Below are 21,851 nucleotides of genomic sequence, written 5' to 3' on the forward strand. Positions count from 1 at the left end.
GTAAATGGGCCATCGTCAGTTTCCTAATTCGATGTATGTTCATCCATGGAGCGTAGAGAAATGCTGAGATTAACGGAGGTTGCATCGTACGCCGATTGAACGTACGTCTTCGGTGGAGAGTGGCTGGCAAGTTTGGTATTTCTTCTCCTTCCCAGCGCTGTTTTAGTATAAATACTTTTATTTGGTCCATGAAGATGAAGAATTAGCAAGAACCACACTGACTTTGGAACTTCATTAAAGCAAACTGCATTCCGAGGCAGAAAGACCAAGGTGGAAGCACCATAAAGCACTTGATGGAAAGAATGCGAGGAGAGATCTCAAGAAACCTTTCTCGTTCACTCAGAAGAAGAAAGTCAGACTGACGGTGGAAGGAAAGAAAACACTTACATCATTATCATTGGATGGGAATGGATTCATACAGTATATGTGGCTGCCACCGTTGCAGGTTACTTAACCGCCGGCCAGTATGAATCATATACATGCGATCATCTGAACCATCAGTTAAGAAAAGAGGGAAAAACAGAAGTACCGAACTCAGAACAAAAAAATGATGATTGGTTCTGTAACGATCATCCTTCTAGATTACTTCCATCAGCACTAATAATTTATATTAAGTGCTTGAATGAGATCGTCCAACACAAACTGATGATTATAAATTCTTGAACCAGATTCTGAAGATGCATAGGGTAATATATGTTAAAGTTTATCAAATGAGTGTGATGCATGGGAGTAAGCAAACTCGAATTTACTATTTTTTTAGTTTCGCAGAAATGAGGCATCAGAGAGCAAACGCGCATTCAACCTTGAGAAGTATCTAGGTATTCTTCACCACCCTGAGTCCTTAACTCTATAAGCATCGAATACACTACCTAAGGAGAGGGCACTCAAGGAAATGTAGAATGAGGGGCACATAAAGAGATAGTAGGATTAAGGTTTGAGATAGTCTGGTGTGGTCTTGGAGATGAATTAGATGAATGATAAAAAGAGCCTTAGATTGGTTCTCACCATGACCCACTCAAATGGTGGTCAGAAGTTGGGTTTGCAAAATAGCCACAACTAACAATGGTTGCACAGGAGGTCTTCCCAATTTGTGATTTGAGTGTGCCACCATAATGTTTTTTTCAGTAGGAAGATGGGTTGTCACTTTAAAAAGAGGATGGCCATCTGCAGAATCTATATCCATATTGATGACTTAAAATGTTGGGCTAATAAAGCCGATGTGTACAAAGAGGAAGATTGTGAAGAAGAGGAAATTGAAGAGGATAATGATGAAGACTAAAAGTTTTGTGGTCATTTATGGTAATAATATTATTCATATTTTAGAGTACATTACTCAATTGTGTGTTCTTTTAAGTTATAGAAGCATGGTGGTGCCAAAGCAATCTTATGTTGGATGAAGTGGAATGTTTGAACTGAAGTGAGCTAGGAAGCAACATCAAAATGGAGTTTTTTTTATTTCTCATGGTAGACCTTATAAATTTCCTTGTAATTTCATATTCTTCAATGAAACATTTTTGCCACTTTTTCATCTTTGACTTTGATCAGCTGGCATGACTCGACTGAGACCGGACCAAAACCAGACCAGTACCTAGCTGTTACCAAACAAGACCACACCAGACGATCTCTTCAGTACAGTTCTGGTGTGGTCTTGTCTGGTAACATCCAGGTACTGGTCTGGTTTTGGTCCAGTCTCAGTCGATTCAATTCAGCTAATCTAAGCCAAAGATGAAAAAGTGGCAAGAACTTTTCATAAAAGAATATGAAATTACGAGGAAATTTATAAGTTCTACCTTGGCAAATAAAAAAACTCCATTTTGATGTTTATTCCTAGCTCACTTCAGTTCAAATATCCCACTTCATCCAACATAAGATTGCTTTGGCACCACCGTGCTGATTCACGATTTGCTAATTTCATAACTATGATATCGTGAATATGATTCACGATTTTTATGTAATTTAAGCAACAACAAGGATTCCAAATAGGAAAATCATAATTGATCAATTTGAATTGATTTAGAAAAGGACTAAAATCTATGAATTTAGATGATTAAAATCAAAAATTTAAAAACCAACGGTGAACATGGACGGAATACAAATTTGAGAAAATCAAGTACGAAATAAGGTGCAAAAATCAAACAGAAATAGCCTAGAGGTTCCAAGAAGGATTTTGATTCAACTGGAACGAATCCCACGCGACGAACGAAAAAATTTCCTGTGATTTTGTTCTTCATTTTGGGGGACGAATACGATGACGGATCTGCGCAACTCAAGTCCAGTTTGAACTCCAAATCCTTCAAGGTGGTTTCTTGAGTCTTCGAGAAGGGTAGACGCTCACTCTTCGAGCTTGAAAAATCAAGAATGGGTGCTAAATTTTCATTCCCCCCCTTTTATCGCCGTGGAATCGGAAGAACAACTTCTTCCGATTTCGTTATTTTTTCTCTTCGGTGCGCGTTGTATGCAGGGCATACAACGCGATGCAACTCGTTTATTTCCATTTTGCATCGCTTGACTCTGTGTGCAACATGCGCGGAATTACGTACGTGCGTGTCACGCACCGAAGACGCGGGCACATCTTCTGATAAGACTGCGCAGCCCTGCATGTGGTGTGCGATGTTTGCACGCCCTGTGCCACTTAAAAATTTTGCTAGGCACTAAAACTGGCCCAATAAGGGCCAGTTTAAATTAAAATAAAACATTTCTCATTCAAAAACCATGATAATAAATTGTAATTTTTTTTTATTAATGCGAATTTTTTTTTAATTTATAAAACCCATTTTATTTGTCTCTTTCCTTTTTATTTATAGAAATAGGTCAATTAAACATTTAATTTATTTTCAATTTCATTGTAGAAACATTAAAAATGTATGAATTGACCTAATTATTTATGAAAAGTATTATTTAACTTGAAATTTAAGGAAATTCTTCTTTTAACCTAAATTCATGATAACATGCATTAAAATTCAATGTTTTTAAGCATTTAGAGCCCATAAATGTGATAAAATTAGCACTTATTTAGCTCCTATTTGCATGTTATCACTAATCAAAGGATACATGAGAAGGACGGCGAAGTATCTAGATAGAATTACACCATCTAGCCTCACTCATACGATGAGTATGGCCGGTCCTGTTGCCATTAGAGTGGAGACACTAAGGATAGATGGTGGGTTCTCTTTAGTGGAAAGAGTTCACTGAATTGATCCGTACGAATCCCTGAATGGTATAACACCGAACAGTCAATCAGGTTGATTGACATCACGTTTGTGTAAGTGGTCCTTAGACCTGAGACACCAAAGATGTATTGTGGACAGAATGTCATATGTTGAGTATGACCTACATGTCCTTAATTAGTTTGAGTGCATCAAGAAGTTCACGAAGACGATTGAGTGGTTAAGATGGGATCGTCCACCCTTGGATAAGAGGTGCCAGCTCAAGGAAGACAATGCGATGAAGTCCTTGGCCAAGGCACTGAAATATCAAGAGAAGAGTTCTCTGATGATTTTTGAACGCATGAGAACTAATTCGGATGACCGATTAGGCTTGATAGTTGACCATACTCTAAGTCAACCTAGGAGCGTCAAGTAGATGATGGACTATACATACACGGTAACTGATGGCAATCAGGTTCCATGAGTGAGTCCATAGACACCCTACATGTTGGAGACTCAATGTATCAATTGGGTTAAATCAATTCGACATTAACTATTCTATATGTTGATATAGTTAATGAATTTGGAAGGCCAATAAAGGTTATTTGAGGGGGGACCATCCAGCTTCGAAGACCCCGTCGACCCAGTTCATCGAGCAAGGGCTTACGCGCGAGACCCAACCGTCAAAGTACCTGGCCTCGTCAACGGGCCACAAAGATTTGATGTTATCTTTCCTTATGTTTTCTTTTTTTAGTAGGCCTTGTATGTCGGCCGCGTATGTGCTTATTTCTGTTTCATTGCACGTGTTTGGACCGCAGTATGGACCTACGCATTTGCGCTTATGTGAGCCCATGTGTGGGCATGTTAGTGGGTTTCTCTCTCCTATTAGGGGGCCCTAATTACTCGTAATTGGGTCTTCTCCCCTATATTTCTAATGTGGAGGCCCATATTTTCCCTATTTAAGGTGGGGGCCACCCGTAGGAAGAGAAAAAAATGTGATTTTTAAGTATTTTTCCTAATTTCTTTTAGTGTTCTATTGATTTTTCACCATATTTTCAAAAATGCCACTACAAAGTTAGTAGAGAGAAAAAACCCCCGAGTTTGCTGGAATCTGCTGCCGTCTTCGCCGAAAACAACCGCCACCGCCGTCTTCGCTAGAACTCCCCATCACCGCCGACAACTTTCTCGCCCGCAACAGCCGTCTCTTGGGTCACCTGTGCTGCCGCCGCGGCCGACCGCGCTGTTGTTGAGGTCTCCCGGCCACTCGCTGCAACCACAACCGATACAACGGCTGCAATCGCAGCTGCAACCGCGGCCACCAACCACAACTGCGGATACCAGTCGCCTACTATCACTATTGCACCATGCCGTCGCCACTGTACACTGCCATCACCATGTGGCTGCCAGCCGCCTGCCACTACTTCCGTGCCCTACCATCGCCACCGCGGTCGCCTGTTGACGCCGTGCCCTGCTGCCGTCGTCGTGCCTTGCCATCGCCGCCGTGCGCAACTGTCGTTGCGCCTTTCTGAACTATAACCTCTATGCTATAGTACCCTACTCTTGCCTAGCCATCGCACCCTACTTTATTTTGCGCTGCCATGCCACCTCACTCTACCGTCTATGCGCCACAACGGCCTACTGATGTTGCACCTGTTGCCGCACACATTGTTGCATATGCCGCCGAACCTTGCAACCACTTATGTTGCTGTGCCTAACGCCACTTGTGCCGCATCGCCCTTTGGTGCGGCCGCCTCTACTTCCACCGCGGTACTCATTGCCATGCCTCGCTGCCGTGCCTGTGCTACTCTGTTGTCACACAGCCACTGCCGCCACCATGCTCTTCAACGCCGCCACCACACACGCCACCACCTGATAACTTGCAAATTAAGATAATTAAATTGATGAGTTTTACATTATATTTATGTGCTTTAATGACCATATTTGCATGTTATCACATAAAAATGAAGATAAATGACTTACACTTGGATTTTACTATTATTTATAATTTTTATCATTTTTACATGGTATTTAACCTCATTTCATTGAAGAAATATTTTTTACAGAACCTTAAATACTTGGCTAAAGGTTGGTAAGAGCTTTCCTAATTTTTATGGAATTTTTCCATATTTTTATATAATTTTTTGACCAATATTTAGTGATGCCGGACGTCGTCTCAACGTCGTCCGACCGTCACCGAGGGTAGGAACTCGGTGTCGTAACGCTAACTAATCGGTTCACGTCCGCGACGTCAACCGATGGAAATGCGAGATCAGATATGAATATGTGACGATAACGAGAACGATGACCCTAATATGGTACGTGCAATGCGCCGACTAGCGATGAAGGGCCAACCCGGAGCAGGGACGGAGTCGCCAAGTGGGGCTGGACCGGTCTTCCAAGTCGTCCGAGGTGGGTCGAGGGCGCGCACGCCGTCGAATGGGATAACTCCCACCCGGATGCTCACACGCGTCGGGACGTCCCGACTCGTATCGGACGGGTAAAACGCTCGTTTTGCTTTCATCGTTTTCTCAACCTGTCTCATGCCCACCTATCTAACCCGAGCGCGGTGGAGGCAATACGAAAGAATACTGAAGGAAATAATGACGTGAAGAAGCTAGGGTAGCAGGGTACCTTCGACGCGCGGCGTCGAGTGATTCACGTTGGAGAATCCACGGAAGGGGCCGGCGGGCTGTTGTGCGTCCGATCTCGAGAGCACTGGACAGGGAGAGCCGGCGGGTGTAGCACCAACGCGCTGTACCGGAAGGACGCTATACGACTAAGCAGCCGGAGATGACAACGGGCCGGCGCCGGAGGTCGGTCGAGGGACGGCTGGGGCGGGTCCTGGCCGAGTAGGGAGACGCTCCTAGAACCGCTTTGGTGGCTGGGAGGAGCGGGGCCAGAACTGACCATGGGGACCGACCGCAGTCGCGGTGGCTCGGGTAGGCTGGACGGCGGTCGGAGGAACACGGAGCAGCCGAGGCTCACCAGAGCGTCGAGAGACGCCAACCAACGGTGGCTGGGGTGGCCCAAAACCCTCTAGGGCGGCCGAGCAGGCGGCGCGCGCGGTGGCGCGGCAGCGCGCGCGGCGCGGGCAGCGCAGCGCAGTGGCGCGTGGCACGCGCGATCTGGAACGGCCGGAGGGGCTCGAGCAGCGGCGACTCACCAGGGCGAGGGGAGACGCGGATAATGGTGGTCGGGAGACCCAGTGGCCTCGGGGTGGCCGAGCTGGCGGCGCGCAGCGCGGCGCGCACGCGCAGGCGCGCGGCTGCAGCGGCGCAGCTGACCTGGCGCGCGGCGGCGCGGGAACCGGCGTGGAAGCGCGGCGTGAGCTGCAGCGCGGTCTGCAGGACCACTCTCTTCTCCCCTCTCTTTCTCTCCTTCCTCCTCCTCTTCTTCCTCCTTCTTCTTCTTCTTCTCTTCTTCTTCTTTCTTCTCTTCTTCTCCACGACCTGACGCTTCTTTCTCAAAGCGCAATTCTTCAAAATTAGGTCAAAAGGTGAGGGAAGCGCCCACCTCTTCCCCTTATATATGGGTGAAGATGGGCCCTTCCTTAAGTCCAATAACACAAAAGAAAAGGAAGGAAAATAAGCAAGAAAAATAGGAAACGGGCTTGTCAGGCCCAACATAAAAAAAAGGGGGGGGAAAAAGGGTTCCTCATATGGGCCCTTCCCCCGCTACACGACAATACGAATAAAGGGAAAAACTATAAGATAAAGTAACTGACTGTAACGGTGTGCTCCGGTGGTCGGCGTCCGCGTCATGCCGAGTAACGGAATGCGGGATCCCGTGTTGCTGCGGCGGCTCGTCGTGGTGGCTGGACTCGTCTCGGTGGCGAGCTGGGTAGTGCCGGCTCCTCGGGTGCTGAGTCGGGGACGTCCTGCTGCTCCTCTGCTGCTGGCTTGATGACGACCGGTGGTGACGCGCCATCATTTAGCCAAGAAATGATTTTTTTTCTTTAAATAATACATATTATATTTATATGGCATTTTAGAAAGTGTTTTTAATATATATATATATATATATATATTAAGTGGCATCCACGTCATTTGCCCAAAATTTGGGTGAATAAGTGGATGAATAATATTTAAATGAGATTAAGAAAGAGAAAAAAAGAGCATTATTGGCTCATTATGTCATCGCGAATCGCGATGCCATAATGAGCGAATGATTGCTCTACAAGCAACGTGGCACGGGCGGCGAGGTAAAGGTAAGAATTTATGTTTTTTTTAGTTACTTTTTGTGCAATAAATGCATGCGGAGAATCTATCTCCGCGTTCATTTATTAAATGATAGTCTACTTCGTACATGGTCGGTTAGCCACGTGCATTCAATGCACGCGGCAACCGACACACGTATATTTTAAAAAGAAACATTTTGTTTGCACATACATTTTTTGACCACTGCGTGCATTGAAAATGTGTGCGCTAATGATTAACAAAAAAGAACTTTTTGTCTTTTTCTTTGTTAAAAAATACAGGGCGACGTGGCTTTTTAAAGCCGTTTAAAGAGAAGAATTGCTTTCCAATGATTGCGTGTTGTGGACGCGCACAACGACGTGTCAGAGCATGATCCGAGATGTCAAAAAATGAGAAAAAAATGCCGACCAATTAGAAAATGTCATTTTTGAGATATTTTGAAGAGAGATAAAAGATCCAATGGTTGAGATTAAGCGCCAGTAAAACCTTGATATCTTGAGATCTAGATGTTCGATTGGGCTGAAATTTTGAGGGCATGTTTTTCTTATCCCCTTGTACATTCAATATGGTTGGATCTTTAAATAAAAGTCTGAAAAAGGACGAAACTGACTTTTTGAAGCTCTCCCCAAGGATTTGGCCAGGAAGGACACAGGAGTTGCTTTTGAAGTCGATAGATCTTGGTTCTACATTCAAAGTTGTAAGTTTATAATTTGTATTTTGAACTTCTTCTTGAGAGATTCTAAAATGCCTTGGCATGGGTGAAATGTACATGCCCTAGAAGTTGTTTTGAATGAAATTAACATTGCATTTTGAGTCTGATTCAAGATGTGATTGTTAATATTTAGTTTTAAATAGATTTAGAACAATTCTGCATTTTTAGAATTTTAATTTAGGGTCGAATTTTACATTTTCCCCAAATTCTTTACTTTCTATCTCTAGGTTAATTCATCTAGTTTATCTCTTTAGATTTCAAAATTTATTATTTGGAAATTTAATTCAATATCTAAAAACCCTAAATATAAAATTTGAGCCATAAATTCGTCCATTTTGAACTCCAATTTCAAAATCCCTTTCTTGATTATTCAATTCCCAATTTTAATTCGTAAAAATTATCTTAAAATTTTATAATAATTGGGAAATTAATAATCCAAATTAATCTGATCTTATAATTGAAATAATTATACCTTGAGCTTTTTCACCGAAAGATTTAAAATCAAAATTTAGTTTTTACTTGATTTTGATTAATTAAAAACATTATTAAGTATAATTAAGGTTTATTTATTGCAAAATTAATTCATCCTTGAATTTATTCATTAAGAATTGGATAAAAATTCTTGCTTTCTGCCTCCCTATGGTTCGACCCCTTTCTTGCTCTATATTCTATATTTAGTGATTAAGGGTATTTACAAATTTTATTGTATAAGTCTAAACGTCAAATCAATGACGTATTTACACATATTTTTAGGCTTATCAGTGACATTTTTGCTCCCATCGATGACATCATTTGTTAGTATTCCCATTGTTGCTCGTCGATGCCAACCACGCACTAGGTCACACGCTGACCCCGTTATTGCTAATACAAACGTCAGGCCAATTGTCACGAATTGAGTACACCCACACTTCTTCTCTCTTACGTGTTCAATTATTTCTTTCAGTGCCTCTTGAGTGTGTCTCCTCCGCTGGGGTTAGGTTAGTGACAGATAAGAAAACATCAGTGGGAATAGGTTTCTATTGGTATGATCTTGGTTGGCATATCGAACGGTGCTCGCACAAGCGGCAATAGCATTGGGAGCCTAGTGGCATTCTTGTGTCACACTTACCATTGCCTCATGGTCATTGATGTTCTTCGATGTTGGACTTATACTTCTCATTGATTTCATCGTTGCATCTTCACTTGCATTACATCCACATTAGTCATGTCGAGTAGTTAGCGTGATTCCTGATGGAAATATATGTGGCGGGCAAGCCAATCACACATTCCACATCTCGTTCCATATTCATTAATAGAACATATTCATTATAGTGCACGTGTGATGCGTATAATGAAGTCCATGAATACATGATCGGACTTAGTGAATTACGATGAGATCGTAATACAGAGATCACTCGTCTTTAAGCATGTGTTCTAAAAATTCCTATTCAAAGGATACACGAGAAGGACATCAAAGTATCCGGATAGAATAACACTATCTAGCCTCACTCATATGATGAGTATGGCCGGTCCCGTAGCCATTAGTGTGCCGACACTAAGGATAGATAGTGGGTGCTCTTTAGTGGAAAGAGTTCACTGAATTGATTCGTGAGAATCCCTGAATGGTATTATACCGAACTGTCAATCAGGTTGATTCACGTCACGGTTGTGTATGTGGTCCTTAGACCTGAGACACCAAAGACGTCTTGTGGATGGACGGTTGTACTTTGGCTATGGCCAACGAGTCTCTAATCATGAGATTCTAAACGGTCTTAGTTCGGGTGCATCAAGAAGGTGATTGAGTGGTCAAGATGGGATAGTCCACCCTCGGTATAAGAGGTGACAGCTCAAGGAAGATGATGCAATGAAGTCCTTGGCCAAGGCAGTTAAATATCGGAGAAGAGTTCTCTGATAATTTCCGAATGCATCAGTACTAACTCGGATGATCGATTAGAATTTGACAGTTGACCATACCCTAAGTCATCCAAGGAGCGTCAAGTGGATGAGGGATTATACATACACGGTAACTGATGAAGAACAGGTTCCATGAGTGAGTCGATACACACTCCTTTGAATCTTCTAGGACACGAGGTGTAGCTTGGCGCCCCACGTGTCGGAGTGTCGACCTATCGATTGGGTTAAATCGATCCGACATTAATTAATCTATATGATGATATAGTTAATTAATTTTTAAGGCCAATAAAGGTTATTGGGACGCTGGAGTCGTTAACTAGACTGATACATGGACCTAGAGGGTCACACGCAAATGGTCTTTTGGACGTTGGAAGATATACTTAAGTTTTGGGGTTTTTATGAAAAATACCCACTTAGTATAAATAGGGGAAGGCCCTGAACGAAATTCACCCAGGCCAGAATTGTTCAGGGGCCTTTCCCCTTCTTCTCCACTCTCCCCACACCCCTTCTCCATCCCTGATGTGATCAGGACGACGTAACGACGCCGATGGAGAAAGAACAGGGCTCGTCAACGAGAAGGAGGAGATCCGACACACCGAGGACCACGTGGATACGTCTAGAGGCTGCACACTTGAGCAGCTCGACTCGTCTCGCTCCGGGATCGAAGAAATCACGAATGAGATTTGTGCAAAGGTAACTCGTTTCAGTGTTTGGGTTGATGCCGTTCGATTCACAAAAGACTTCCGCTGCCATCGTTTTAGATTTATTCATCCAAGTCAAGGGCCCTAGAACCCAACAATTGCCCCCACCCTCATTGTGTGAAACATGAGCCGTTCAATCCCGACATCCATTGTGCTACATCATATTGGTATCAGAGCTTGAGTTATGTGCTTTCTAGTTTACAATTAGTCTAATACATCATATTGGTATCAGAGCTTGAGTTAAGGGCTTCTAGTTCACGATTAGTGTGATACATCATATTGATATACGAGCTGATCATGCTTTCCTCTGCGATTAGCACTGTTGGTAAAAAATTTGGATGTCTGCACTTAATCACACACATTGCATATCTTGAAACTCATAGCATGTGCATTCATACATATACTCATCATCTCATCATTTAGTAAGAGTTCTTGGCCCGTTACGTAGTATCTGGCTATATAACAATGATCGGACACATAGTAGTGTTCAAGGGGACTACCCATTGGATCAGGGATGGGAGAATGATCTCTGCACTTACGATCTTCCTTTAGGAGATCAGGTTTACACTCATCACCCGGGCACTTACCTTGACGATGATGGCCTAGACACCTATCCGGAGGATAGAGAATCATATTTCTGCATTTCAACCACACTTCAGGGACAAATAGACCACTATTATCGATAGCAAAATTATTGTTGTTGTGTCAAGTTGATCATTATCACAACAATTGCCATCGGGATGATTACAAATGCTACTAGGACTATCACCATTAGGATGGTCACGATCACTACCAAGATGATCGTTACCAGGACGATTGCCATCAAGGATATCACGATCGCTAGCTGGAGGATCAGTATCAGGATGATCGCCATCATGATGATCACTATCAACAATAGAACGATTGATCAAGATGATTGATATCACGATGATCTCTACCGGGATGATCCCCATCATGACGATCACTATCGGCAATGAGACGGTCGTTACCATCGGTAGGACGATCGCTACCAAGGCGACCACCCTCAGGATGATCGTTATCAACAACGAGACGACCGCTACCATCCGTAGGAAGACTACCCTAGACAGATGACAATCGTTACCGACATCACAATGATCGCTACCTTGTAGATTGCCACATGTGTTATCCCTACCATCCGCATGATGATTACTATGGAAATCTGGATGACCTCCCCCATCCATAAGATGACCGCCGCCAGTAGCAGGACATACATCAAGCAAGAGGACCACCCTACAACCACTAGAGCCTACATCGCGAGTCGATTCCGGTCTAGTACTCATCTTTGGGTGGACCATACCCACCTTCGGCCCCTTATGTTGCCCTGGACCCGCAGGAGCAAGGATACCCCCATGCACCGCCGATGCCTTATGCTCCGCAGGCATCTCCTATGCTGCACACCTATGGGGCCTCACTCGCGCCCCCGTCCCATCATACTTTTTTTCGTGCCTATCATGCCCTATGCGCAGCCCACACCCTATGTTGCGCCCGACATGCTGTGACCGCATGTCTACCCTTCGGCCATGCCTACTCAGTATGCCTCACATCCGTCGTAGGTTCCTTATAAGCAGAATGATCCACCTACGCTGCCCACACCTTATGCACTAGCTGCACACTCTACACCACGAACGGGGTATTAATAAACCTCGACACCCTCACCACCATCTATTGTGCCGGTGCCATATGCGTCCTTCGCATCGTGGTCACCCTCCAAATAATATGCTCCATTGGCACCACATGTGCCTCAGGAAACTTATACATCCCCGTCCACATACCAGCCTTCTCACATTGCTTCAGAATATGATACTCGGTATGATGAGCCCCCCCGGAACTATGAGGACTACTATGGTATGTTGATTCTTATCTGCAGCTGTCAGATGATGATTATTACGATAATGCTGCAAAGTCTCCTCGTAGACTCCGTCATGTTAGGACCACTAGGAGGACTAGGAGAAATGCTCTTAACACACCAGATGCACGTACATTCACGACTTCAACTGAGTCCCCACCAGTTGCTCGTGTCCTTGCGGCGCCTGAGCTAGATGAGGTCAAGACTGGCCATAGTGTTACTTTCCTAGTAGACCCACTAGAATGGCCTCTGCCATTGTCGATGTTGCAGCTTGGATTTAATACCGATTCATGCTTAGACCCACTTTTAGCCATGCTTTCCCTTTATATCTTCAGAGAATTTTATGTACGATTCCCAATCACTGGAGGAGTTTTTACGTATTACTGACCCCACTATTGAGATGGTGATAGATGTGTGTTTTGTGCTAAGACGCATACAGCATGTCCCCATAGACGCAAATCGCATTCACAAGAGGAGAGTAGCCATGCCTATTGTTCTCTAGAGTAGCCTCTAGAGGAGCGATTGCCAGACGACCCACTGCCTCTAGTTCACTGCCGCGAAGTACATGGCGCTGCAAGAAGAACAGCCATCGCCATTGATCGATGCTTATCTTTGTCCGCCGATAGCTAGCTTTACTGCCATCATCATCATCGTAGCGACGCATAGACATCGCTGTCGCTGAAGTCTGATGCAATTGCTGTTACGGCCACCCTTTGTCATTGCGCCTTTGCGCCATCTCGTGCCTTCCGTTATGGTATCCTAGAGTAGCTTCAAGGGGGGCGTCCGCCATATGACATGCCACCGCCAATTCACTGGCGTGAAGTACATGGGCCATCACTCTCACCGTTGACGCCCATCTTTCTTGCCTATAGCGAGCAATAGCCGAACCTCGCTCCATCACTGTTATTGACATGACCACCCTGCGTTGCCGCTCTATTGATTAGCCCTCCGCCCCTTGTGGTGTAACACGAGCCGTTCGATCCTGACATGCTGTGTTACATCATTATTGGGCCGCAGGAGTCGTTAACTAGACTGATACATGGGCCTAGAGGGTCACACACAAATGGTCTTTTGGACGTGAGAAGATATACTTAAGTTTTGGGGATTTTTAGAAAAAATACGCAATTAGTATAAATATGGGAAGGTCCTGAACAAAATTCACCCAGGCTAGACTTGTTCAGGGGCCTTCCCCTTCTTCTCCCTTCTCCCCACAACCCCTCTCCACATTCGATGCAATCAAGACGACGTAACGTCGATGACAGAGATTGAATGAGGCTCGTCAACGAGGAAGAGATTCGATGTTCCGCGGATCCCACGGATACGTCTAGAGGCGGCACACTTGAGCAGCTTGACTTGTCTTAATCCTGGATCAAGAAATCAAGGATGCAATCCGTGCAAAGGCACTTCGTTTCATGATTTTATCGATGCCATGAAATTTCACAAAAGTCTTCCACTGCGTATCGTTTTGATTTCTTCATCGAGATCTAAGCCTTGTTTTGTTTACCATTGTCACAATGAGGAGCCTACGGTTAAAATTTGATTGATGTTTATAATCTATCAACTAGTCCTTCAGAGTACCACATGCAATTTTAAACGACCTTGTTTGTTCCCTGCTCAACCAACCAATGTTGAGATATCAGGATACTTATCATCCAGCACATAAATTTCAGAGTCTAACTGGTTTAATAGTATTTGATGCTCCCTCAAAACAATAGACATTGTAGTGGCATGTGATAGTGAAAGGATGTTAGTAGCATCATCCAGGCATTCTAGTTCATCAGAAAACTTTTCCAAGAGACCCACTCTTTAGCCATGATTGAATAGCTAAACTTTTTTGTTTTTAGATAATCATTTGCCATCTCATCTAATAAAATTCTCTTCTCATAAGCTGCTCCAATTATTTCATGTTGGGAGTTCCATCAGGTGGACACATTTTAATTAGCAAGTTCTGATTTTCCATGCTGAGATAATGGCGTAAAGTACGATAGTGGTGAACTTTCTAAGGTGAAGCCCCAGCTGCAATGAAAAGTATTCAAAGTCTATGTATACTTTCTTTAAATGAAAATAAATTTAAATACCTACCTCCTTCAGGCCTCGTTGTACCAAAAAATTTAGAGCATTTGCCATGAATGGTGTGTGATATTGGTCAGTGAAGTTTGAGCCAGAACCCTTCGTAAACCTTTCAATTTCAACCATGGCTTTATTATTACTGGCATCGTCAGCTGTGATAGCAAGAACCTTAAAAACAAAGGAAAGACATTGAATTCAAATTTTTTGAAATGATTAGTTATTAATGATGACTTACCTTGTTTGTGACATTATAACCCGTCAATAGAGTGTGAACTACCTTGTCCAAGTATGCACCTTGATGAGAACCAATTAATGGGGAGACATGTTCTATTAACTGAATGCACAATGATCCCATGTATAGCTACTCAGTTTTAGGTTTCCAAGTGTCCAGCATGAGTGACACATTTTCTAGTGACTTGAATACCTCTTTCTGCTTCAACCTTTTCTGCCTAAAGTTGCCAGTTGCCGTGCCTTGTACAGTCTTGGAACTATAAATATATGCATTATCACTTTGTACATACAAGGATAAAAGTTTATATAATTTTGGATGGTCAGTAATTGAGAATAGTAGATCCATACTCACAATGAGGTACAACAAAATAACCTGAGGAAGGTTTCCCACCAGTAGGCAGCTTTAAGCCATTGTGTCCCTTGGTATGACTTGATTTCACGTGCTTTAATAACTTTGATGTGTTTCCCCATCTTATTCTGGTCAATATTTACCTATTCTTTTAACCAAATTCCATTTATAATTACGATCACTTTTTTAAGTATAGTATTGTAGGACATACTTTTGGGCCTTACATTTGCTTAGAGAAAGTTTTTTACGAGAACACAAGTGTTTTCGTCCGAACTTTTGAAAATTTTGTATGGGCTTCTCTATTTAAGGTATGATTCTTTAGGTTGTATGCGTATATTTCTCTTTCACATATTGTCACAAGCATCGGATATGTACTTTGCAAAATATTTTAAAAAGGCACACCCCTCAAGTTGATTTAACGATATCAGCGTGTCATTCACATGGTCGGATCCTGAATTCGTGCATTTTATTGTAACTTTATAAGGAAAATGAGACTCAAACCATGATGATCCACGTTTGACCGGCAGGTAACCTTATTGGAAACGCCTTCCACCAGATCCCCCTTCCCGCTGGCAGTTAAAGTAGAGTGCGGCAAGTGGTGACCTGTTGTAACTCGTTGAAGAGAAACAATGACCCAAGACGCTACGGTGAAATGCGGAATCACCTCGGACGTGATAACTGTGTTGGCGTATAGAGACAGGAAACAAGAACCTCTTTACGTCACCGGCGTGACGTCAACGTGCAAGGCTCTTGGTGCAGGGCAACAACTTCTTGTATGGTGCTGCGGAGCAACTCCTCAAACTCCAAAGACAAGGGAGCGGCCACCAAGGAGTGATGAAGACAAACCAAAGGAGAGAGAGAGAGGAGAAGAGAGGAAGAGACAAGAAGAATGAACATAAAACTCATATGCCTTGCATTTCAGAATAGATTTACCCTCTATATATAGAGGGCCAATTACAGTTTCAGGGAATTTGAAAGGTCTGGAATATGAAAAGCCAAGAGACTTTTCATATTCTCCAAAGAAGCCTCTTCATATTCCCACAAAGAGACAAGAGGAGGGGGGTTAAAACTTTTCAACTCCCCCTTCCTTTATTGGGGTTTCACTAGTCAAGCCCTCCCCCTTCACATTCACGTAATGGGGGGGCTGACACACCCCAACAAACTCCACCTTGGCAGACACCCCAGTCGCGCTAGGTGTTCTTGTCGCTTTCCCACGTCGCAGGCGCTCCACCTCCATCAAGGTACCTGCAACATGCACCAAGTCCAAACAATGTTTGAACTTCTCCACCGTGACAACTTCGTCAACATGTCTGCGGCATTCTCCTCCGTGTGCACCTTCTGAAGGATAATCTCCTCAGAATTCAACAGCTCCCGGATCTTGTGATACCGCACGTCAATGTGCTTCGACCGTGCATGGTAGACCTGATTCTTTGCCAAGCAAATGGCACTCTGACTGTCACATAACAGAGGAACTCCACCTTGAGCAATGCCGAGTTCTTTGAACAAACCCTTCAGCCACAAGGCTTCCTTAGCAGCTTCCGTGGCCGCCATGTACTCCGCCTCCGTTGTAGACAATGCCACAGTTGACTGGAGTGTTGACTTCTAGCTCACAGGTCCACCGGCCACCGTAAACACATAACCGGTCGTGGATCTTCGATTGTCTCCATCTCCTGCAAACAAAGCAATAGTCACATAATCCTCCAGACGTGTAGGCGGCCTCGTCTCCCGCCTCGCCCGCCTAACAGCAATGCTCTCAGAATTCTCTGCGGCCTCATCAGCTGATTCTCCACCATCAGCTGAACTAGGTGGAATCTGCACATTCTCCACCTCCACCCAAGTCCTCTCTTGGACATTGCCGCCACCTGAATTCTGATCTCCCTGCTCATTGGAAGGCTTCACCATGTGATTTTCGTCAAAAACCACATCCCTGCTGAACACAATCTTTTGCACTTCCGGATCCCAAAGCCGATAGCCTTTCACTTCGTCGCTATACCCCAAGAAAATGCACTTCTTGGACTTTGGATCAAGCTTTGACCTCTCATCAGCAGGTGTAAGGACATAACCTGGACATCCAAAAACACGCAACATGGAGTAGTCCACAGGTTTTCCAGTCCATACCTCTTCAGCCACCTTCCCGTCAAGAGCAGAATTTGGCGACCTATTCACCAAGTACGCCGCCATCTGAACTGCCTCTGCCCAGAACTCCTTGGGCAATTCAGCATTCAACCGCAAACACCTTGCTCTCTCTGTAATGGTGCGGTTCATGCGTTCTGCAATGCCATTCTGCTCAGGGGTCTTCTTCACCGTAAAGTGACGCTGAATGCCATGCTCTGCGCAGAACTGATCAAATTCAGAATTCTTAAATTCCGTACCATTGTCAGTCCGCAAGACCTTGATCTTCCTCCCCGTTTGGTTCTTAACTCTTACACACCAAGTCTTGAACCGTGAGAAAACGTCCGACTTGTGCTTCAAGAAGTAAACCCAAACTTTCCTGGAAAAATCATCAACAAACGTTAGAAAATACCGAGCACCTCCACGGCTCATCATGTCAACGGGCCCCCAAACATCAGCATGGATGTAATCCATGACACCGCCAGTATCATGTTTTGCCGCCTTGAACGTCACCCGGCACTGTTTGCCCATGACACAGTGATAACACCCTAATTTCAGTCTTTATTTCATGTTATTAGCATGCTTTATGCATTTGGGTTGTTATCATATATTTACACAAAAATAATGCTTCCAAGTAATTTCTGATTTTCCCTAATTTTCTGTTAATTATATGAATTTTTAAGGATTTATTGAAGCTCGAAATAATTATTTTTGGATGAAAATGGCACATTAAAAAGTTTATTTCGACATTTATCAACATGGGAATTAATCAGGGAATTTTCTAGAATTTTTTACGAATTTTAGGAATTTTCTGGGATTTATTTCAAGAAGAAATGCATTTATTCTATGAAAAAAGGGCATATTTATAGGAGAAAAAAAATGTATTTAAGTTATTTCTAGGACTTTTCGGGGCTTTTTGCAGCGTTTAGTTGCAAAAGACCTGGCACAACTCTCGATCGCCACGGCAGGCGTAAAGATCCTATTTAAAATCATTCAGGGTTTTATTGCAATTTTTAATATATATTTTTAATGTTTTAGGAGAAATCGGAGAGAGAGAGTGCGCCCGGTATATATCGCAATTACTTTTGGGCGTCCAAAAGCAATTCCAGGCTTTTTAAGGACTTTTCTGCAAAAAGGAGGATTTGCGCCAGCCAATGAGAGAACGACACGTCATTGCGTGTTTAAAAACGAAACTAATAAATAAATCAATTTTAAATCCAATGGATTAAATTGGTTTAAAATTGATTTATTAATAACTTTTGATCCTGAAGTCCGATTGAGATGATTTTTTATGGATTTGTTCGTCTTGATCCCCTCTTTCTATCTGTACGGTTAGATCATTCAGATCTAGCCTACATTGATAGATAAATATTAAGTACTAAACGGGGGTAAAATGGTGATTTTTACCCTATAACCTAAGTATAAAAGCTGAATTTTGAGAGGGGGAGCTCATTCTGGAGGGTGCTTCATCACAGCTACAAGACAGAGAGGAGTCCCAGCCTGGATCAACAGTTTTGGTTTTTTTTTTTTCATTGTATTCAAAATTTTGTGCATTTTGAATGAAATAGGTTAAGTTGTTTGTTTCTTCATCTCCATTCTAGTCTGAACTTCTAAATCGCTTGGCTTGAGCGGCATGTACAAGCCCTGATTAGGATTGAGAGGAGAAATTGAGGAATTTTACCTGGGCATTCAATTGCATTACAAAAGAAAATTATAAAAAAATTTAGTTTTAATTTTTAGAAGTCTTAATTTACCCCATTTTAGTTCTGAATTATCAATCTGAAAAATCAACCCAACTCATTTTAAGAACCCTCTTTCAACCTCTCTAAATGATTTCTTGGATCCTTTAATTAGGATCAAAGAAGGAAATTTAGAGCTCTTAATTCTTCTAATCTTCCCATCTCTCCTACCCCCCTCTCTAAATTCTCACCTAATTAGGGTGACTTGATCCTCATTGAAGATCAAATTCACTCTAATTAGGATCTAAAACACCAAAAATTAAATCAAATTGAAATTCCTACTTGCCTCCCTTGGACGACACTCATACTTATCACTATACATATTAAGTAGAGTTTTATAAATTTTATTGCATAAGCCAAAAATTCACAACGACAAGGGCTAAAAATTTGCGTAATTTTCACCCCTATTTTCGGCTTATCAATTGGCGCCGCTGCCGGGGAGGCAACACTTAGGAATTCAACATATTTTTATTTGTAAACACAGTGGTGAATTGTTGCTCACGAGTTTGTTAAGTCTCCTTGTTATTGATTTTGATTTAAGACGGTATTTGGTTTTTAACGACTAACGAGTGTTGTGTTTGAATTAGTGGTTTTGTATGAAGCTTAGGTCTGGATTTGAATCAGGGAGCAGTGACAGAAATCCCCCTGTAGTAGATTCCACCACACCCGAATCGTCTTTCACCGAACCCACATTTGTAGAGGAGATATTGATTAGACCCGTACCAATGGACCCAATAGGTAATGGAACAGGAAACCCTGAGGTAGTTAACGATGGACGGAGGAGGATTAGAGAGTATTCCACACCAGCAGAAACCCCCATCTTAACCAAGATATCTGCCCCGATTGGAGAAGATGTGATGTTTAGAATCGATCCACACCAATTTCAGCTATTACCGTCCTTTTTGGGGAAGGCAAACGAAGAGCCCTATGACTTCTTAGAAAAATTTTACGAAGCATGTGATAGTTGCACTTACCCCAGAATTTCCAAGGAAGTTGTGAGAATGAAACTATTCCCTCATGCCCTTAAGGATAGAGCCAAGGATTGGTTTAGAACATTGGGAACAAATTTTGAATCATGGAATGATATGGAGAAGAGCTTCTTAAAAAGATATTATACAGTGGCTAGGACAAATTCTTTCAGAAGAGAAATTAGAAGTTTTCAGCAGGGAAATGATACATTTAGCGAAGCATGGGAGAGATTGATGGGGCTCATTAGGAAGTGCCCTCACCATGGCATTCAAAAATGGGAGTTAGTGAAAATTTTCTATGAAGGCTTAAATGATGTGGAGAAAGTCAGAGTTGATATCTCGAGTCGAGGAGCATTAGCTGACATGTATGAAGACGAAGCTATGGCACTACTACAAAAAATGTCCGATAATTTAGCCTATCACCAAGATGCCTCCGATCATGTTAGGGTTACCCCTCGGAAAGGTGGACTGTTGGATGTTAGAGGGGTTGAACCCCAGATTACTATGGATAGAATTGAAAACCAGATAGGTGTAATGATGGGAAAAGCCATGGAAAAGATGAATGAAAAAATGATCTCACTATGGCAAGGTCAGAATAGCGGAACTTGTTTTAGATCAGGTTGCCACTTCGCAGGGGCGAGAAATTAAGTGTGTTTGACAAGAACGGAGTTCTCTGAGTTTGAGGATGAAAGGCCTTGCAAATTAAATAGGGAATAGTTCCTGGTCTAAAGAGAGCTTTCAGTGGTACGAAAGTAAGACATAGCTGGACGCCTAAACAATATAATCACATAGTTTCTGTAGCTAGTTGCCTAAACAGTGTAATAAGGCAACTTTGGAGAACTAGACGCCGAAACAGTATAGAAAGATAATTTTGGAGAGCTAGACGCCGAGACAGTATAGTAAGGCAATTTTTGAGAGCTAGACGCCTAAGCAGTATTATGAGGAAGGAGAAATGGCCTAAAATATGAATGAGCAATTTTGCATTTTCTACGTAACCTATAGTTAATTAATTTAATTTATAGCTTCTCTGTCCTTGATGGGTTATAGATAATTAATTTCCTTTTGCACTGGATTAGGTCACTTGATACTAAACTAAACAGAAAGTTGCTCATTCAGTTATGTCTTAGAGTTTTCACTTAGATATTCATACTTAATGGACTTATTATGTTTATTCCTGTATTTTTTATATCTTACACGAAATAAATCATATTTAAAATGTCTTGCAAATATTATGCCTGATATCGGAAAATCTCATATCGTCAACCAGCCCTGCAGATGAAAGCGGATGCTGGTCTGCTGACGGCAGTACGGTAGCAACTGATAATGCAAGTAGGCGAAGTTGCTGAATATTGGTGAGGTGGATTCCCGATTTTTTGTTTTCCGATTAAAGTAGGCGAAGTTGCAGATTAAATGTTCCTCTATACCGATTATCATACGCGCCTTGGGGAGATAAGCGACTCGTCGGTGCAGCGGTGGTAACGTTCCGCCGGGCGACACTGGGACTAAAGTTACGTATTCCATACAAGTTACGACCAGAATACTATATAGTCGGCGGTTGTACCGCAAGTACATATATAAGCCGCGCAGTGGCCAAAGTTATCATGCAAATGTGTATTTGGGAGGTACTTTGAAAGTATCTTGCTATAATGTGGGTCCGCATAAAACGACGTCGCAAGTGGGTCAGATGATCGATGCGACTACGCCGGCGTAGGGCAGGGTTTAAAAAGAAGAGCCACCACACAACCGGACGATTCCCTTGAACTGGAAAAATGCGGACAAGCTGATATTGTTGACGTCATGGGGCCAGTGTCTACAGTTGGGTTTTACATAAGAGGCTTATGAGTTGCGCTGCCGTTCAGCTCTGTTC

The 21,851-nt window shown here is 42.9% G+C and overlaps 1 non-coding gene across 1 annotated transcript; it reads right to left on the reverse strand.

Annotated features, from left to right (window-relative positions):
• Positions 1 to 20,147: 20,147 nt before the first annotated feature.
• On the reverse strand, positions 20,148 to 20,253 carry LOC144704013 (small nucleolar RNA R71). The gene has a single exon (XR_013581705.1). It is a non-coding gene; the product is annotated as a small nucleolar RNA R71 (small nucleolar RNA).
• Between the last annotated feature and the right edge of the window lie 1,598 nt (positions 20,254 to 21,851).

Source organism: Wolffia australiana, chromosome 5 (genome assembly GCF_029677425.1).
Source record: "Wolffia australiana isolate 7733 chromosome 5, ASM2967742v1".
Classification (NCBI taxonomy): Eukaryota; Viridiplantae; Streptophyta; class Magnoliopsida; order Alismatales; family Araceae; genus Wolffia; species Wolffia australiana.